This window comes from Humulus lupulus, chromosome 1 (assembly GCF_963169125.1).
Source record: "Humulus lupulus chromosome 1, drHumLupu1.1, whole genome shotgun sequence".
Classification (NCBI taxonomy): Eukaryota; Viridiplantae; Streptophyta; class Magnoliopsida; order Rosales; family Cannabaceae; genus Humulus; species Humulus lupulus.
In genome coordinates, this window is record NC_084793.1 from 253,411,508 (window position 1) to 253,427,249 (window position 15,742).

Consider the following 15,742-nt stretch of genomic DNA (forward strand, 5'->3'; position numbering starts at 1 on the left):
CAGAAAGAATCCCACCTCTTGCACTACCCAGGGTCTTGGTATTTATAGGAGAATGATCTCTGGGTAGGTGTTGGGATCATCCCATGATCTCTTGATCCCTCACATTATCTCTGTGACATTAATGATTAATATCTAAATTTTATATTGAAGTGTGGTCTAATCAATAGGTAAAATGGATAATGGGCTGCATGGCCTAAATTAGGTGTGTGATGTATGATCATGCACGTTTATATTGCGTATCGAGGAATTCGAGAATAAACAGACACGTGATGTTTGTTCTATGCACGTTTAGATTGTGTAGTCAACTTTATAAAGATTCTAGGGCATGTCAGATCTCTGGCTTACCACGAGCTAGCATAGTGCCAGCTCCTGCCTTCCGGTGCTATATTGCAGAGGTGGTTCCAGGCAATATGCTCCTTTGAACTCACCAACTCAAGCTATTTTTCTAGGGAATCGTACCAAATTTCCTCGGATGAAAGGTGAACACGTGGCACATGTTAGAGAATATATATATTATTGCTCAATGGAAATATGGAAAAACCAATTACAACTCTATGCAAAAATACAATGGACAAGATAATATTGATTAAATAAGTATTACAACTCAATTGCTCAAAATACAAGTAAATATAAAGATGTAGAAGAAGAATATTACAAACTCAATACTATAACAATACAAGTAAATAAGAAGAACAAAAGAATAAGAACACAAACTAACTCTCACACAACCAAAGTGTAGAGTAGTGGGGATCACCAACTTGAACAAGGTTCAAGACCTTTGTCCAAAAGCTTATTTCCCCCTATTCTCTAAGCACTAAGGGATCTCTCTAGGAAATAGCTCTCTGGAATTATCAAGCCTTTTGGTGTATTTTTCAGCCAAGTGCTTTGTGGATGAAAAATGGTGTGTCTTACAAGTGAGCATTAGGCTCCTATTTATAGAGTTTAGAGACACCCTTTGAATTTCAAATTCCACCAACCCCATGGCTGTTACCAATGATAAATTGGGTGTTTTATGGAATTAAAATAGAGATTTGGGAGTTACTTGGCTGTTGGAAACGTTCAAAATTGGATAAAAACTGACTTAGTATGAATCTGTCAGCCACTAGCGCCGCGGCGCTTGTTTCAAGCGCCGCGGCCCTTGGTCAGTTTCAGCAACCAATTTTTTAAGTTTTTTCCAAAACGTTCCAATTTATTCCCACTTGATTTTGTAACTTCCATACACAATATGGGAGTTAAAATCACATCTCTATCAGCCATTTCTCATATGGCTTTATGAAATCCAATCTCAAATGTGTAACATATAATATACACATTATTGGGTAATATTTGGGAGTTACAAATTTGTAACTGATTGTAACTCCAAAATATGTCACATTTGGACACACACATGTGTCCAATTTTGTGACTCTCAATAATATGTTACAAGATGTGACAAATCACATTATGTCACATTATTTAATCTAACATTATATTATTTAAAATAATATAACAGCACATCGATTATAGCTTTTTGCCAGCCCGCTGCACCCGAGCTGCCTCAACAAGGTACGTGCTGATTTTCAGGGCGTACACAGTAAAAGATTAATTTGTAATTACAATCTTAATGACACGACATTGCATGATAAAATCACATAAGAAAAACATGACTGACTTGTATGAAAATTTAGCACCAATATTTTATAAATAAGATATATTTTAAAATGTCGTTAAGCAAAACCAATTTCTTACCATGAACACTTGCAAAAGATTAAGAAATAATCTAATTTTATCAATAAAATTATATTATGAAAAATTCATATAAAAAAAGGATGACTAGATTTATATGAAAAATAACAACACAATTATAGTAACAAAAAATTTCTCAAAAGAAGATAGAAGAAAAATAGTTTTCTCAAATCTATAACCCAAATAAATTCACTCTACATATAAAATATCTCTAACCTTACCAAAGAACTTAGCCTAGAACACAAAACATGCTCACAAAAGCTCTAGAGAGAAAAATTACAATAAAAATTGAAGTGTCTTTCTGCATAAAACCTAGTCTATTTATAATGCTCTTAGTTACCCAAAATTGTCCAGGGATAAAAAGGTAATTCTAATTAGAATTAATATTCTTTTACACTACTACAAAAACTTATTTTTAGGGCACTCCCCTAGATGTCAGCCCTAAAAATAACTTCTAGACTTTTTAGGACACTCAGTGTGTTGGCTGGTTTTTTAGTTAACTAACGCGAAGTTAAAATAATTAATTAGAGAGCTTTCATTTAGACAATCAATGAACCATAAATAAGCCAAGAACCTAATAACTACGAGTAATGAATGATAAAAGACACCAGAAATTATAGAGGTTTGGCCTCAAAAGACGGTAATGACCTACTTCCTCTTCAAGTTTGTATTGATCTTAAAGGTTTACACATGATAACCCATGAAAATAGGCATGATACTAAGTGTAAAAACAATACAGAATGGCAGAAAACTGTGCTCAGTGTTCCTAACAAGCTGGTTGGTATATTCCTGGTGTTGATCGGTAGGTTCAAAGTCTGAACCCCTTCCACACTGGTGGAAGGCTTGCATTTATACTATTCCCCACGCCCAGGAAGTTGCGCTACCCCGCAACTGCTGCAAAATATCCCTTCCTTTTCGCGGGTGGTTGTAGTCCTATTCTTCAGGAGTTTGATCGAGCTTTCAGGTGAATTGTTAGGCATGAGGGGGATGTAACCGATTTCACCCGACCAGGTACATCGGGTTTCTTGTAGAGCATACCGAGTAGCCTCTTTTCTGGTAGATACATTGCGCAACTGCTTCCCTAGGGAGCATACCGAGCAACAAATGTTATTTATTGGGAAAGCTTGTTCTTTCTAGCTTCTTTGACTATTAGATGCCTATGCTATGTGTCAAGAATAAATGTCATATGCTCCCTCTATGATGCCACGTGTTCAATCTTCCTGCCTTGTCAGCTGCGCATATTTTTGGGATAACATTTGCCCCCCAAGTTTGCAATGGTGTTGAGCAGTATGTAAGCTTTTGCTTCTGGTTACCATCCCGTCCAGCCTGGTCGAGGGTATGGTCTCTTTGCTACGTGGAATCTTCATTTAATATAGTTAAAGACCTTTACACTTCTTCAAGTTTCCAAGAAACGACTTTTCACTTTTTCCCACCTCTTCTTAATATCATAAAGTGTCATAACAGCTCCTCCTAATTACTGTACCATTGGCCTGTGCAGTTACCAAAGAGTGGCTGACGTGTTGGGCGGTTGAGGTGAAGTGATTGGTAGGACGTGCTGGGTTATGTGCTGATGTGCCTGGGAAGACATGCTTACAATAGCTGAAGGGCTATTTCATTAATGCCCATGGGAGGAAATCGTGAGAGGAAATAGAGCGTTAAATTTGGCCTATAAATAGCCTCCTCCTTTGGTGACTTTCTTTTTACAGTTCCTTCTTCATTCAAATTCCCCAGACGTTCAGAGCTTCCCTCCACCTTGGGTTTTTATACCGACTAGCTCCCAGTCAGTGACCACATAAGCTTTTTGGTTCGTGCCACCCTCGCAGACCTACTACCAGTAAGTTCTTCTTTTTCCTCCTTGGTATATCTGTTATTTATACAAATATACCTCTTTTTTTCCTTGTGGCCGTGGGTTTTGTTTCCACCAAGCCCTTAGATTTCTTTCATGAATGTTGTTTTGAATCAGTAAATAAAAACTGTTTTGAGTAGATCTTGTAACGGGTAATCTGCTTTATTTTCTGATTTTACAAACAAAACACTTTTTTTACGGCCCATTTTAGTATATTGATACTTAGTGTTCTTGAAAAATGCCAAGAACACCCTTTGCTAAATCTTTTGGAAAAACTCTTACCTTTCTTGGCTCCCTTTACTCTTAATCTTGCCCTCCTGTTGCATGGTATACTATACTGTTGTTGACTATTGAACTGGTCAGTATGCCCTAAGACACGGGAATTTATACTGAGGCGATCCTAAACTCATTGGCTGACAAGGAGGAGGGTCCTATGTATGTAGCTCTTGTTAGTACTATCTCCCTTAAACAGATTCAGAACGTGAAGGAGCATTTTAGGCTTCGTGATATAACCATTTTCAAGCCTACTGACCAACGGACTGTTGATTACCCCGAGGATCAATTCTGTGCATGAAGCCAATTCCATATAACCGTTGGAGCCACTCTCCCCCTACAACCATACCTTCGGAGTGTGGCTGATTACTTTGGGATTTGCCCTGCCCAAATTAGTCCCAAAGGCATAAGATTTCTTTCTGCCCTTTATGTTTTGTACAAATCATTATATTGGGCGGTACCTTCTGCCCACGAAATTAACTACCTTTTTGGCCTCAAATCTAGTCCTCGGCAGGGCCGTTCGGGCTATTTCTATTTTAGCCATAGGGATTTTGACATTTACCTATCCAATACAGATAACATCTCCAAAGTTGGGGAGTATTCCAACCATTACTTTGTTACTGACAGTATTGTTGCCACCCACCTATCCTTTAAACGCAATGGTCCATTTAGCTACCCAGCCCCCACTCGAGAAATGGTTGAACGGGCTCGTAGGCTGGCTGCAATGGACCCCGACCTCAAAGATTCGATAGCTCTAACAATCGTAGAAAATTAACCAATACTGAACTATACCCCAATCGAGAAGCGCAAGCCAAGGGTGCCACTCTCACCAGACAGTCACCTAGGGAGCACTCGCCCAAAACTATGCCATCCAGCTCTCCACCACTTAAAAAACAAACCAAGCCATCAACACCTCCGTCCAGACCTTGTGTTGCCCACCAAACCAGAAGCTCAGCTGGGGTAGTTATCTAAGAGCCTGTTGAACATAATACTCCTAAAATTGATATTGCCCCCAAGTTGGAAAGGGGAAACAGATTGAATCAGAGCATTTAAGCTCTAGCTCCTCAGACAGTGATGAGGATACTTTGTCTAGAGCAGCCGATTGTCCGGGGGGAGATGAAGAGGGTGACTTTACTTTTCTTCATATAACTTTCTTTTGCATTCTTGTGTAATTATAATAAATAATTTTTTTTTTTTGTTCCAACACTGCTCGGTGCCTTACTAACCCTTTACTTTGGTTTGCAGATATGTCGTTTGTGCTTTTCAAGAAATTTTCCCAGAAGCACGCCACCGGTCCGAGCAGTGAAGCTCCTCCAAGAAAACGCCAGAAGACAATCTCCCATGCTGAGCAGGCTGCCAGAACCCCCGAACAGATTCCCTCTCGAGAAAAGTTACAGGCTTCAACTTGTAAGTCTACGAAGGGCAAGGGACCTCAAAGAGAGGATGCGACTCACTCGTCCCCTCCACAAAGGTTCTACCCCCCAAGTGGAGTTCCAGAGGATGCCATTGAGGATTCTGCTGAGGAGTTACCAGGACCTCTGAAGAAAGCGTTAACTATCCATCAAGGCCACACAAAAAGGGTGTCTTCTACCCAGTTAGGCTTCATGACTAATATAAGCTCCAAATCTTTGGACTATATCACCAGTACTGGCCTCCAGGATGTCGCTAGAGTAAGTATTTGGTATTCTTAGAGAAAATTGATTTTTCTTTGTCTGTTTATGCTCTCAGTTTCCTTATCTTTTGCTGCAGGGTATGCTGGTCCTTAGTTATGCTCATTATCGCACCAAAGGTGTAAGTAAGAAAGTTGTCGAGTTGATGAAAGATTCCGAAAATAAAACTTCTTAGAATATCAAGTTGTCTGAGCAAGTTCATAATCTTCAACAAAACTCCGAGCATGTTTTTATGGAAAATGAAAGTCTTAAAAGTGCCACTGAACAGAGGGACCTGGATGTTAATCAGCTGGAGAGGAGGATTGAAGAACTGAAGGAAAAGATTGTTGCTGCTGAGAAGGCTGCCTAAGAGAAAGAGGACCGACTCACAATGGGCCTGGAGCAAGAAAAATTAGATCGGGCTACCAATGCTAGGGCTTTGGAGAATTTTGTTAGAGCGCCTTCTTTGATTTTTGGGTCCATAATAAAACGGTGGACTTCAGTTATTTGGGAGAGGCTTACGATGAGCTCATGCAGTATTGCACTGAACGGGAGAAAAGTGAGGCTTTGATCATATCCACCGAGTAGCTGCCAGTCTCCGGGCCAGAGACTGTGGAGCAGCCCACCGAGCCAGTCGTAATAGCTCCTGAAGAGGGTGTCTTGCCATCCGACCCAATTTCTTTAACTGAGGTTCCAACTCTTGCGGACCAGTCCAACAATCTTCCAGCCCAAACTCCTGTTATTGAGCCTGAGCAACATACCTTTGCCCCTTGAAACTCTAACTGTCTTTATTTTTTTTTATATATCTGAACAACAAAGGTGACTGAGCCGAGTAGTCTTTATTCTCTTGCATTTATTTCCTTTTTGTTGAAACATCAGCTGAGCCGAGTAGCTTTTAATCTTGAGCATTATTTGACACATGTCTATATGATATTTTAATTTGGGTAAATATCTGCTCGTTCTTTTATTTTTCATTACTGTTTGGTCTGGAGCTATGCAGCTCTGTGAATCGGAGCTGTTCAATTTTCTGGAATGAGTTATAAACAAAAACTGTTTAACCCTTTCTACAGAAATTATTTTATGGCTCTTTTTGTTGCCTAACACCCTGGACAACACGCAAGCACTTTAACATTAACAAAAATTAACGTTTCTAAGTCCTTTTCATTACGCGCTTTTTTCTCTTTTAGTCCATGTATGATTATGGTGCCCCCCAAGTGACTGAGCGGGATTCATAACTCTTGAGTTATCCTCTTGGTCACTTGCTAACTGACCAGAGTTGCTCATAATAACCCGGTCGAGACCACTTGGGTTTACCAAAACCTATAAAAGTTTCATACACTACCGACAATTCGTGATATAATTCACTAGTTAGCAAGATAATCATTGTAAATATAAAAATCTTGTAAAAATGGACAAAGCGTGTCTTATTGATTAAAGATTAACCATACAAGCTGCGTTGCTACAAAGTAGCTTACATTCATGAACATTAATTATTACAATAAATGGGCAAATCATGCCTATGCATAATTAATAAAACTAACTTTAGCTGGTCGGTGGTAAGGGCAATCGTGCCTGTACCGGCCAGTCAATGATTACTCAAAAGAAATCTTATTGGCAGTACTTCCTTAGGTGTTCGCCATTCCAATAACGGAGGACAGGTACTAGTTGGAGATCCTGGTCATACCGTGCTAGCTTGTATCTTCTGGGTGGTACTATCTCTGTAATTTGGTAAGGGCCTTCCCAAGTTGGACCTAGTACTCCTGCTGAAGCATCTCGAGTTTCTGGTAATATTCTTCGTAAGAATAGGTCTCCTATGTCAAATTTTTGTTCCTTAACTCGAGAATTGAAGTACCGGGAAACTTTTTGCTGACGGGCAGCCAGGCGTATGTTGGACTTTTTGCGTCTTTCTTCAATTAAGTCCAAGGATTCTACTAACAACTGGTGATTACCATTCTGGTCGTATGCTATGTGCTTGTGAGATGGTGGAGTCACCTCTACGGGAAGCATCGCTTCATACCCGTATGTAAGTGCAATGGGGGTATCCCCAGTAGCTGTTCGCTCGGTAGCCTTGTAGGACCACAATACTTCAGGTAGTCTTTCAGGCCAGTTTCTCTTAGCTTCTTGTAAACACTTCTTCAGAGTGTCTTTGAGGGTCCTATTAACTGCTTCTACCTGTCCATTTTCCTAGGGGTGCGAGATTGCTGAGAAGCTTTTTGTGATGTCGTGTCTAGGGAAAAAATTAATAAATAACTGGCTGTCAAACTGCGTCCCATTGTCAGACACTATTTTGTTGGGTAGACCAAACCTCCAAATTATATTCTTTACCACAAATTCCAATACTTTTTTGGAAGTGATTGTTGCCAGCGGCTCAGCCTCCGTCCATTTGGTAAAGTAATCCACTGCTACTACCGCGTATTGTACTCCCCCCTTTACTTTTGGCAACCGACCAATAAGGTCGATCCCCCAAATGGCAAAGGGCCATGGACTTTGCATATGTGTTAGTTCGTTTGGGGCTGCTCGGGGGATTTTTGCAAATCTTTGACACTTATCACATTTTTCAACATGCGATATGGAGTCCTCATTCATAGTTTTCTAGAAGTAGCCTTGCCTTAGAATTTTCTGAGACAGACTCTGCCCCCTAGCATGATTCCCACGGAAACCCTCGTGTACCTCTTCAAGAAGTCGTCCAGATTCTATTTGGTTGACGCATCTGAGTAATGGCATGGAAAATCCTCTTCTGTACATGACCCAGTCCAGGATGAGGTACCAAGCAACTTTCCTCATAAATTTTCTAGACTCGTTAAGATTGTTGGGCAGGATTCCGTACTCTAGAAAATTTGCAATTGGGGTCATCCAGGACAGAGTGTTGTCTATTAGAAGGACAGGTTCTGGTAGGTTGATACTGGGCTTATCCAAATACTCAATGGGGACCAAATTAGCTTTGTCTACCACGACACTACTAGCCAACCTAGCCAGTGCATCTGCCGTGGCATTTTGTCCTCTGGGTATCTGCTGAATGGTGTATCTTTTAATTTGACCAAGAAAATCTTTGATTTTACTGAGATAAGCCATTTTCTCCCCCAGGAAATATATTCTCCGAGGGCGTGGTTGACAACTAGTTGCGAATCGCTATATATCTCTAAGTAATAAGCTTTTACTTATTTGGCTAACCTTAAGCCCGCAATTAGTGCTTCATATTCTGCTTCATTGTTAGATGTCTTAAATCCAAAACGAAGTGAACAATGGATGCGTTGCCCTTCGAGGGTGATTAAAGTAAGACCTGCCCCGGATAACTGGTCAGTAGACGAACCGTCTACATGTAATTTCCAGGCTGGTTGCTCTTCTTCGAAATCAATAGTGCTGGACTCTGCGTGTTCTATATTCTGTGCAACATTCATGCTGTACAGTAGCCCAGAATCGGATGACTGCTCGGCTATGACTTTGTTTGATTCTGGTATTCCGGTACACTCAGCTACAAAATCTGCCAGAGCCTGGCCTTTTATTGCTATTCAGGGCTGGTAGGTAATCTCGTATTGTCGAGCTCTATAGACCATTTGAGCAGCCGTCCAGAGGTATCTGGCTTTTTCAAGACTTGGTGTAGTGGTTGGTCAATAAGAACTCTGATCGAATGTGCCTGGAAGTATGGGCGAAGTTTTCTGGATGACAGTAGCATGCAGTAAGTTAATTTTTCATTAATGGATACCTACTTTCGGCTTCAACTAGCCTTTTACTGACGTAGTAGACTGGGTGTTGGATCTTGCTCTCCTCTCTAACAAGGACTGCACTGACAATGTGTTGAGTCACTGCCAGGTATATGCATAATTCTTCACCCTCCAGAGGTTTCAAAAGGATCGGGGGTTGTGCCAACTGCTGCTTTAGAGCTTGGAAGGCTTGTTCGCACTCTTCATTCCATTCAAATTTCTTTGTGCCTCTGAGGATATTAAAAAATAGAATACACTTATCAATTGATTTAGACACAAATCTGTTGAGTGCTGCTATGCGTCCTGTCGGGCTCTACACGTCTTTGATCCTGGTTGGTGAAGGCATGTCCAGCAATGCTTTTATCTTTTCGGAGTTTGCTTCTATTCCCCTGGAGTTCACTATGAACCCCAGAAATTTTCCTGACCCTACCCCAAAGGAACATTTTAGGGGGTTTAATTTCATCTTATACTGCCTTAGGATACTGAAACACTCCTCCAAGTATTCAATATGCCCCTCAGCCTGTTTGGATTTTACCAACATATCATCCACATAGACTTCCATGTTTCTCCCTATTTGGTCTTTGAACATACGGTTCACCAATCCCTGATAGGTCGCTCCAGTGTTTTTCACACCGAATGGCATTACCCTATAGCAATATAACCCCACATCTGTGCGGAAAATTGTATGCTCCTGGTCGGGTGGATGCATGCTTATTTGGTTGTATCCCGAGTAAGCATACATGAAGGTTAAAATTTTGTGGCCGGCCATGGCGTCCGCCAGTTGGTTGATTCTTGGAAGTGGGAAACAGTCCTTGGGGCATGCTTTGTTCAAATCTGTAAAATCTATACATACCCTCCACTTATTGTTAGGCTTTGGTACTAACACAAGATTGGATACCCACACAGGATAAAAGGCTTCTCAGGTAAATTTTTTATTTCAGAGTTTTTCCACTTCCTCCTTTAATGCCTTTGCCCTTGTCTGATCTAGTAACCTCCTTTTTTGTTGCACAGGCTTGAAGTGTTCTATGTCAATGTTGAGGGCATGACTTATAACAGTTGGGCATATCCCCACCATATCATCATGTGACCAAGCGAATACATCCTGGTTGTCCCCTAGGAATTGGATCAAAGTGGATCTTATGGGCATGGATAGCTCTTTTTCTATCTTGACAACCCCGGTCGGGTACTGCGGGTCGAGTGGGACTTCTTCCAATTCTTCGCTGGCCCCACCCCTATATCTGTATCCCCAAAACAAGGGTCTATATAATCTCCCCTGTTTTGGGAAGTATCCTATTTCTGGTGGCTAGGCCCTACAGGCTGGTCGGTACATACTACATTGCTTGCATTTTCAACTGATGAATTATAACATTCTTTGGCCACCAGCTGGTTCCCCTTGAGACATCCTACACCTACTCAGGTTGGGAATTTGAGCAACAAGTGGAAAATTGAGGATACTGCTCGGAGGTCATATAGGGCCGACTGCCCTATCATGGCGTTGTATGGAGAAGGAATGCCAATTACTACAAACAAAGACATTACCATGTTGCTCTTAGGTGTCATCCCTACTGTTAAATGCAACCTTATGCTTCCTACGGGGGCCATGTCGTTCCCAGTAAATCCATATAGCAGTTGCTCGCATGGTTCTAAATCCCTAATGCTTATGTTGACCCTCGATATGGTCAAGGGCATAGAGTCAAATAAACGACAAAGAACAAAAGGAAATCAAGAAGAGAATCAAATGGAAAGCAAATGACACAAGCGATTTATAGTGGTTCGGCCCCAACTATATGGTAATGACCTACGTCCACTTAGTGTTTTTATTGATATTGAATCCCAAAATAGTGATCAATAAACTAGGGTTCACGAGTTTCACAAGCCTTGGGAGGATTACAATTTCGGTGGATAATCACATTATGCTCTTTTCTCTCAATACAAAGACCAAAAGTTCAAAAGTCCAAAAGTCCCTTCCTTGAGCCCTCTCATTCTTATTTATAGGCTCAAGGGGGTTACATGGGCCGATGGGCCTTAATTACAATTAAGATCAGCGTATCAAGGCAATAAAAGGAAATATAATAAATGTACTTATTATAAGATTGCATATCCCAAAGGATGTAAATAAAAATATACGACCAGGCTGGTCGCACTTAATCGTGAGACTTGATTTGAATCAATAATTATCTGTTCGATGGTCGAACAGGATCCATTCACCCTAAACCACCACGTGTAAGAAAACTTGCAACGTCATCAGGAGTCGTTTTTGGGTAAACAACTTAAATTCATCCTCTCTAGGGTATTCTTGAATAGAATATTAGCAGACGAACTGTGATCAATCATCGTCCGAGCCACGATCATGTTGGCGATTTGCACCTCTACCACCAAAGGGTCATTATGTGGATTATGTACGTGACTCGTGTCTTCCTCACTGAATGTGATGGGTTCACATTTGTATCAAGGTTGTTTGGGAGTACGCTCCTGGACAGCCCATACATCTTCTTCCTGCTCGTGCCTAAGGGAACAAGCATATTTTTCTCGGGCCTTGCCACTGTTACCGGCCAAATGTGATCCTCCACAGATCATATCTAGCTGGTCAGCAACTAGTGGTGGTAAGAGTGGTTGACTGCTTTGATATTGTTGGGGAGGTTGTTACTGAGGAGGTTGTTGAAGCTGTGGGTCGGTGACCAGTCGTACATACCTTTTCAGCTGAGCATTGTTTTGTCTAATGAGGATCTCTATCTCCTCCTTCAAATGGTTACATTCATTGGATTCATGACCGTAGTCATTATGAAACTGACAGAACTTAGTCATATCCCGTTTATTAACATCCTTCCTTATTGGTGGAGGTCTTCAGTATGGTACGACGACATGTGTAGCATTGAAAACATCTGCTCGGGACTCCAACAGGATGGTATAAGTAGTAAACTTGGGCATGTATTCTCGCGGTTTCAGCTGCTCACTGGTCTTAGGATTTTTATTGTCATTCTGGTTACCACTACTTCCAGCCCCGTTACCTCGTTTGCCGTTCTTGCCACCATTTTTACTTCCTTCTACCGGGTTGGTGGTGTTCCCAACACTTGTTTTATCTTGCTCAGCAGCTGCCTAGGTAGGATTATTCACTTTCTGTTCCGCTTCTTCTAACTTGATAAATTCTTCTGCTCTGACGAGAAATTCTTGAGTGGTACACACTGGCTTCCTCTTCAAGCTACTCCATAATAAACTTGTTACCTTGACTCCTGAATTGATGTCTATCAACTTACCATCATCACTAAGGGACTTTACCTTGGTGGCCTCTTGCATGAAACGCTGAATGTAATTTTTTAGAGGCTCGTCATCTCTTTGTTTGATGTCTACCAAGTCGTTTGGCTCGGTTGGAAGGGGCATTGTCGAGGAGAACTGAGAATAGAATATGCAGACGAAACCGTCCCATGACGTGATTGATCCTTGCTGTAGCTTGAAAAACCAATGCTGGGCAGTTTCTGACAGAGTGGCCAGGAAGATCCTGCACCTAGCATCGTCCCAAACCCCCTTGAGGTCAGTTTGTAGTTCAAAGTGATGAACATGGGATATTGGGTCCTCCAGCCCAGTATACATTTTCCATGTTGGTATTTTGAATTTGACAGGTATGGGCAGCTGATTTATTCAATCTAAAAATGGGGAACCTCTCTGTCTTTCCATTTCAATATCTGTTAACTTGGGGATTGTCAAGTCCCTTACCAGTCAGGTTAATAGATCCAGTTGGGCTTGGATGTTAGGGTCTGCAGTTGCCTGAGGCTGTGCTGCATTATGGACCTCATCCATTCTCGGGTCCCGAACAGGCTCAGAAGGAGCTACGTTGTTCGAATCCCAATTTTCCCTATTGCGATTAAGAGCGTCTCGAAGGTCTTCGCCTCCCATGGGACCCATCCGATTGAAAACAGAATTTGGCCGAGGCCTGCCCCCGGTGTTCTGGCTATTTTCCCTTCTTGGTACTGGAGGTACTCCCTGGAACCCTCCACCTCAGGGTGGTTGGTTGTTAGAGATTTCCTGCCCTAGAGGGACAAACGATCTTTCGGGTTGGTTACCCCCTGTCCTTAGTTATTAGACTGGCAAACTTGGCTTGTTGCCTCATCATGGCCATATCCGTCAACATAATGGGGCCTGTATGCGCTACTTACCTCCGGCTCATCCCTTCGGGACCTTGGTCGGTACTCTTGTTGCTATCTGTACCGACCAGGTTTCTGCTGGTAGTTTTGAGGTTGACCGCCTCTATTCTTGGGACTCGGGGATTACCATCTCGTTTCGCAGCACTCGGATTCCTATCACGATTACTACCCAGAGGTCTTGGCTGAACATGTCCGACTTGGTCCTGTCTCATGCCATGTCTTGGTAAGATCTGCTCATCTGTCAGTAAAGGTCACCCATTGTTATTGGCTTGGGCACCCCGACCAGATCTGTGACTCCTGGTTGGACCATGGTTTCCATTTTGAGGTTGAGCCCCTGGTCAATGCATGGCACCTTCACCGAAACCAAAAATGGGAGGGCGTTGTTGGTTTTGGGCAGTACTGCCAGCCGCGGTTCCCATACCTTTTGTCTACTGCTATTGCATGTAATTGCGAATAGATACAGCAGCCTCCCTTGTCTGAGGCTCCATATCCTCTTGCTGGGCCTGTATCTCTCATGCATGTCGATCCATCCACTCTTGAAAGTCTCTCCTTTGTTTTTCGAAGGCTTCATTAAGGGCCCCCTACGCATTGGCCCGCCCCTGATTCATAGAAGCCAGTTGATCCTGCATTTGTCCAAAAGCTTCCCTTATCTGATCAATCTCAGGGTCGTGTCCTTCAATATCTGCATGAGGTTCATATTGTCTAGGGCCTCCAGCCCTGGGTCCCTGCTGGTCGGAACCCCATGCAACATTTCCACCTGATGTTCCCGCCTGAGTGATTCCATCGGATGCAGTAGCCCCTTGTCCTGCTGTAATGGGCCCAGGGGTTTGCCCTCTAACACCAGATGGATTCCTAGGCGACAAATCACTTCGTTGTCCATTGAAATTTCTTATCGACGGGACTTGGTGAGAGACTTCAGCGTCGGGCTCTGGAGGCTCCTGGCTTGATCTTCTAGTTGAGACTACCATCTTTGCAGCAATAAAATCTAAATGTAACTGTCCTCAGCTCTCAATGAAAGCACCAAAATGTTGACTGGTTTTTTGGTCAACTAACGCGGAGTTAAAATAATTAATTAGAGAGGTTTCATTTAGACAATCAATGAACCATAAATAAGCCAAGAACCTAATAACTACAACCAATGAATGATAAAAGACACCAAAAATTATAGAGGTTCGGCCCCAAAAGACGGTAATGACCTACTTCCTCTTCAAGTTTGTATTGATCTTAAAGGTTTACACGCGATAACCCGTGAAAACATGCATGATTCTAAGTGTAAAAATAATACATAATGGCAGAAAACTATGCTCAGTGTTCCTAACAAGTTGGTCGGTACATTCCTGGTGCTGATCGGTAGGCTCAAAGTCTGAACACCTTACACAGTGGTGGAAGGCTTGCATTTATATTGTTCCCCACGCCCAGGAAGCTGCGCCTACCCCGCAACTGCTGCAAAATATCCCATCCTTTTCGCGGGTGGTTGTAGTCCTATTCTTCAGGAGTTTGACCGAGCTTTCAGATGAATTGTTAGGCATGAAGGGGATGTAACCAATTTCACCCGACCAGATACATCGAGTTTCTTGTAGAGCATACCGAGCAGCCTCTTTTCTAGTAGACACACTGCGCAGCTGCTTCCCTGGGGAGCATACCGAGCAACAAATGTTATTTATTGGGCAAGCGTGTTCTTTCCAGCTTCTTTGACTATTAGACGCCTATGCCATGTGTCAAGAATAAAATGTCATATGCCCCCTCTATGATGCCACGTGTTCAACCTTCCTACCTTGTCAGCTGCGCATATTTTTGGGATAACACAATGAAATTCCTTAAAAAATACATTTTACAACATGCAGAGCGAACCCCTATTACTGATGTGGGTCCTAAAAGACTATGAGAAAATTTGAGTCAGTGGAGACTTTTAATGGCACACTTTAAGTGTCCTAAAAGAGTATTTAGGGCACTCAAAGTGGGCCCTAATAATAATAATAAATAAAAATAAATTTAGAAACCCTAAAATGGAGATAACAACTTTTTTTAAGTCACTCAGTTTCTCTCTCTATTCCATCCGATCCCTATTTCCCTCTCTCTCCTTCTTCCTTTCCATTGCCTCTACCAGGCACGAATGGCGGACCTCTAACCCCCAAACAATGACACGTGCCACACCACAGGGTTCCCGAGCCCCTGAAATTCAAAGCCCCAGAACCTCGCCTCCCCACTTTCCGTCTTCTGCCTCGACAAGCTATCCAAAGCTCCGCTACCGTCATAGCTTCCCAAGTTGTTTTCTGACGAGTTTGACGTCGTCTCGGCCGATGGGTGGCATGGTTGGGTTCGTGAGCTCAAGGGGATCAAAACCACTATGGATATTAGACTGAAATTTCATCGGAGTTGTTCGTCGGTGTTGTGGAATATTTATGGTTC